The following is a 6,000-nucleotide window of genomic DNA, read 5'->3' as shown; positions in this document are numbered from 1 at the left end:
GCCGCGCCCAAAAAAAAAAAAAAAAAAAAAAAATATATATATATATATATATATATAATAAGTAAATACTATAAAAAACTTATGTTCAGAAATTTGATAACTTAGAAAAATGAACCAGTTCTTCAGAAACCATAAACTACCAAATGCAACCAAGATAAAACAATCTATAATGATCATATAAGTTAAATTCATAATTACAAAGCACCCCAAAAGAAATTTCTAGATCTACATGGTTTTACTGGAAAACTGTACCAAGCATTTAAAGAACATCAATTTTACACAGTTTCTTTCAGAAAATAGAAGAGGAGGAAACACTTCCCAATTTATTTTATGAGGTCAGTGTTACCCTGATACCAAAAGCAGACAAAAAATAAAAAAAAGAAGACTACAGACTAATATCTCTCGTGAACTTAGACTGAAAAATTCTCAACAAAATATCAACAAACTGAATCCACCAATGTGTAAAAATAATTATACACCATAATCAAGTGGGATTTATTCCAGATTTGCAAGACTGGTTCAACATTTGAAAACCAATAAATATAAAATACCATGTCAACAGCTAAAGAAGAAAATCATATGATCATATCAATTGTTGCCATAAAAGCATTTGAGAAAACCCAATACTCATTTTTGATAAAAACTCTCAGCAAGTTAGAAATAGAGGGGAATGCCTCAATTTAATAAAGAACATCTACAAAAAAGTCTATAGCTAACATCATTTTTAATGGTGAAAGACTGCTTTTCCCTGAGATCAAGAGCAAGGTAAGTTTGTCCATTCTCACCTCTTTTATTTGACATAGTGCTAGAAATTGTAGGCACCATAATAAGGCAAGAATAAGTAAATAAAAGGCATACAGATTGTAAAGGAAGAAATAAAATTTTCTTTCTTTGCAGATGACATGATGGTCCATATATAAACCCCAAAGAATCTATGAAATTTTACAGGATAGAGAACTCACAAAAAACAGTTGCATATCTTTATATATCACTAAAAGTGAACACATGGAAACTTAAACTTAAAAGCACAATATCATTTATAATCACCCCTCAAAAATGAAATACTTAGATACATACTGTAAAAAACATGTACAGAATCTGCATGCTGAAAATCACAAAATCTTAAGAAATCAAAGAAGACATAAATGAATAGCGAGATATACCATATTCGTGAATTGGAAAACTCAACATAGTTAAAATGTCAGTTCTCCCTAAATTGATCTATAGGTTTCATGAGATTCCTTCAAAACCCTAGCAAGATTTATTGTATACATAGACAAGCTTAATCTAAAATTATATAGGAAAACACAGGCCCTACAGCTAAAACAATCTTGACAAAGAAGAAATAAAGTAGGAAAAATCTCTACCCAATATCAAGGCTTACTATGTAGCTGAAGTAGTCAAAGCTGTTGGTTTTTTTTTTTTGCGGTACGCGGGCCTCTCACTGTTGTGGCCTCTCCCGTTGCGGAGCACAGGCTCCGGACGCGCAGGCTCAGTGGCCGTGGCTCACGGGCCTAGCCGCTCCGTGGCATGTGGGATCTTCCTAGACCGGGGCACGAACCCGTGTCCCCTGCATCGGCAGGCGGACTCTGAACCACTGCGCCACCAGGGAAGCCCAAGGTTTTGTTTTTTGTTTGTTTTTTTGTGGCAGTATAGACACATAGATCAATGGAAAAAACTGCAGAATCCAGAACTGTAGATCCACACAAATATGCTCAATTGACTCTTGACAATTCAAAATCAATTCAGTGAAAGAAAAATAGTCTTTTCAACAAATGGTTCTGGGGCAATTGCACATCTATAAACAAAACAATAGCAAAAATAAAAACAACCCTCCCCCCCAAAAAAAAAACTTTGACCTAAATTTTATACCATATACAAAAATTAACCAAAATGGATCATGTATTTAAATGTAAAACACAAAAATATAAAAGTTGTAGGGAAAAAATGGAAGAAAATCTCTGGGACCTAGGGCTAGGCAAAGAGTTCTGACTTGACACCAAAAGCATGATCCATAAAAGGAAAACTGATAAATTAGACTTCGTTCAGAATTAAGAACTTTTGCTTTGTAAAATACCATGGGAAAAGTATGAAAATATAAGCTACAGATGGTAGAAAATATTTACAAACCACATATCAAAGGATCTCGAGTACATAAAGAACTATCAAAACTCAACAGTAAAAAAAAAGAAAAAAACAAAATCAAACAATCCAATTAGAAAATGGGCAAAAGATAGGAAGAAAACTTTCACTGAAGAGAATGTGCAGATGAGAAATAAGTGCATGAAAATATGTTCAGCATCATTAGTCATCAGGGAAATGCAAAATAAAACCACAATGAGGTTTTACAATATACCTGTCAGAATGGCTAAAAGAAGAAATAGTGACAACACTAAACGTGGCAAGGTTGAAGAGTAAATGGATCACTTGTACATTACTAATGGAAATGTAAAATGGTACAGCCCCTTCTAGAAAACAGTTTAGAGGTTTCTTATAAGACAAAACATGAAATCACCATTTGACCCAGAAATTGTACTCTTGGGAATGTATTCCAGAGAAATGAAAATATACGTTCTCACAAAAACCTGTATATGAATTTCATAGCAGGATTATTTGTAATAGCCAAAAACTATGAACAACTCTATATTAGTTTTCTGAGGCTGCTATAACAGATTAACACAAACTTGGCAGCCTAAAACAATAGAAATTCATCCTCTTTAAGTTCTGGGGTCTATAAGTCTGAAATTTGCAGGGCCATACTCCCTCCGTGGGCAATACATAGGGAAAATCCATTTCTTGTCTCTTGCATCTTCTGCTGGCTGCCCAGGCATCCCTGGACTGGTGGCTGCATCAATTCAATCTCTGCCTCTGTCTTCACATCTCTCTCTCTTCTGTGTGTCTGTGTCTCCTTTTCTGTCTGTTTCAAACCTCCCTCTGCTTTTCTCTTATAAGGATACTTGCAGTTAGATTTAGGGACCCCTGGATAATGCAAGATTATCTCTTCATCTCAAAATTCTTAACTCAATCACATCTGTAAAGATCCTTTTTCCAAATAAGGTAACATTCAAAGGTTCCAGGATTTGACCTGCATATTTTTGGGGGGTGAATTGTTAACATGTGGTACATCCATACCATGGAATAGTACTCCATAATAAAAAGGAATGAACTGTTGATACTCGCAACAACTTGGATGAATCTCTACGGAATTATGCTAAGTGAAAAAAATCAATCCCACAAAGTTACATACTGTGAGTCCATTTGTACAACATTTTTGAAATGACAAAATTTTAGAAATGGAGGACAGATTAGTGGTTCCTGGGGGTTAAGGCTGGGGGCAGGTGTCAGGAGGGAAGTGGGTGTGATTATAAAAGGTCAACATGAGGGATCCTGTGGTGGTGGATTCACGACCCACACAGGTGACAAACATACACATACACACACACATATGCACATGAATACAAGTAAAACTGGGGAAATCTGCATAGGATTGGTAGATTGTATCCATGTCAACATCCTGGTTGTGATACTATCCTATAATTTTACAAAATATTACCATCAGTGGAAGATGGACAAAGTGTTCAGTGGAACCCCCTGTATTATTTCATACAACTGCATGTGAATCTCTAATTATTGCAATAAAAATTTCAGTTAAAAATTCATAATAAATGTACCACCTAAAACACCTGTATTCTGGTAACATTATCAGATATGATAATGAACACAAATTTGGGGGTTTTGCTTTTTAAAAATTATCAAGTGTCTACAGAGATTAGAAAAATACAATCTCTTAAGTGTCGAGAGAGGACAGATATATAAATAAATGAATGACAATGATATGCTAAGAACAATGATGATCTACATATAAAGTAAATATGGCACAGAGAAAGGGATGGTCAACTTTATGAAGATCAGAGAAGGCTTCCTAGAGGAGGTGATATTTGCAGTGAATTTTAAAAAATGAGTTTCAAGTTATTCAAGGAGAAACAACATTCCAGGTAGAGGGGACAGCAATGTAAATGCATGTTGGGATAAACTATAAATAGTTTATTCTTATTGGAATGAGTGTGAGTGGGGGCAAAGGAGGAACATTTGGCAAAGTATAAAGAAAGGAGCTGGAAGAGGGAGAAGAGTCATCCTTGTCCCATGGGGTCAGAGGCATAGGAAAAACACAGCTGCTCAAACACACATGTAAAAAAAAATCAGCGACAGCTATGATTCAGAGCTCTCCTGAGTTCTCTTTATATCCCACTCTGGTTTTCATCAACCAGAAGCCTCCCCAACAAGTCCAGACATCCTAGCTTAAGTACTATTTCCCCAGGATACCTCCCAATTGCACAGAGATTACTTTCCATAACCCACACACAGCTTCCCAACTCCGGACAAAATGGACCACATTCATTTTCTCTCTAGAGTGGCTAGTGACCCTCATCCTGCCCTCTGCTGTCAAAGGCTGAGACCTATTCTTTATCCTGAGTGCCCATCGCTATATTTCTCCACCATCCCTATTCCAATTACCATTCTCATTCTCTGAGATGGATCTGAACTTAAGAAATTTAGAGAAATTGGATGCATTAATGACTGATAATTTAACCCAGTGGTTCTCAAAATTTAGCGTGCATCAGAATCACCTGGAGGGTGGGTTGAAATGCAGAGTGCTGGGCTCCATTTTCATAGTTTCTGATTCAGTAGGCCAGGGGGTGAAGCCTGAGAAGTTGCATTTCTAACAAGTTCCCAGATGATGTGGAAGCTCCTGCTCCAAAAATCACACTTTGACAACACTAACCGAACGGAGGAGGATTTATACCCAGAAAAGGAGCTTCTTTATTTATTTATTTTAGCATCAAGTGTTTTTTTTTAATAAATTAATTTTATTTATTTATTTTTGGCTGCGTTGGGTCTTCGTTGCTATGCGTGGGCTTTCTCTGGTTGCAGCGAGTGGGGGCTACTCTTCATTGAGGTGTGTGAGCTTCTCATCGTGGTGGCTTGTCTTGTTGTGGAGCATGGGCTCTAGACGCATGGGCTTCAGTAGTGGCAGCACACAGGCTCAGCAGTTGTGGCGCACGGGCTTAGTTGCTCCGCGGCATGTGAGATCTTCCCGGACCAGGGCTCGAACCCGTGTCCCCGCATTGGCAGGTGGATTCTTAACCACTGCGCCACCAGGGAAGTCCCAGGAACTTCTTACTTTAAATAAATTTGTAATTGGGAAATGGTCAGTGAAGGGAAAGGTGACCTCATGCTCCTGTCTTCCTCTGGGGCATCCACTGACCCATGGCAAAAGAGGGATGATGTCATGGAAATAGAATGATATAGCCACCCAGTCCCATCAACCAATCCCCACCCCTCACTGAGAGCTTTCTAAGCAACTCTGCACCTCCTACAGTATCATAAAAACAGTGAAGGTAGACTGAAAGGCTGTGGTTATGTGAGTGAATGTGGCCTTACCTTGTGCCAGGTATGGTGCTGTGGAGGTTATCTCATTTGAAGCCTCTCAACAGATTTGCGAGGAAGGTATTATTATTATAATGGACAATGTGAATGAGGAATAAAGAGGTTAGGTAGTAGCCAAAAGAGGCAAGGCTAGGATTTGGAACATGGCAGCCTAGTTCTGCAGCCTGATTCCTCACCATGGTGTTATTGCCTCCCATCTATGGACATCAGCTGGGAGGGACAGAATTTGCCTGGTGTGTGCTTATAGGTTACTTCTGCACAGAGAATGTACCTGATGTACAAGTTGAATCAGAAAACAGGGGCCTTCAGTTCTCTCTGGCTGTAGCATGTTTATGTGGTAAGTCTGGCTTTTACTGTTCAGAGGACTTCCCCACATCTCATTCAGTGATACATGATTCTCCCCCTTCCAATCAGAAGCAGGTAAATCACCAGATAAAGTAATAAACGTTAACCTGACGTTTTATTGTCCTTGTGTCCTTAGAAAAGGTATGTATCTGTCATGGAGAATCAAACTGCCCCAAGGATTATGGGGGGGAGGATTGATTTTATTCT

The 6,000-nt window shown here is 38.1% G+C and overlaps 1 protein-coding gene across 1 annotated transcript in view; it reads left to right on the top strand.

Moving 5' to 3' along the window:
• The window catches only part of ZNF385B (zinc finger protein 385B), a 311,754-nt gene that overhangs the window by 7,208 nt on the left and 298,546 nt on the right, over positions 1-6,000 (top strand). The window lies entirely within an intron of this gene.

Source organism: Lipotes vexillifer, unplaced genomic scaffold (assembly GCF_000442215.2).
Source record: "Lipotes vexillifer unplaced genomic scaffold, Lipotes_vexillifer_v1.1 scaffold29, whole genome shotgun sequence".
In the NCBI taxonomy this organism is placed as follows: domain Eukaryota; kingdom Metazoa; phylum Chordata; class Mammalia; order Artiodactyla; family Lipotidae; genus Lipotes; species Lipotes vexillifer.
Note: the sequence above shows the minus strand (reverse complement) of the source record. Positions and strands in the feature narration are given on the sequence as shown.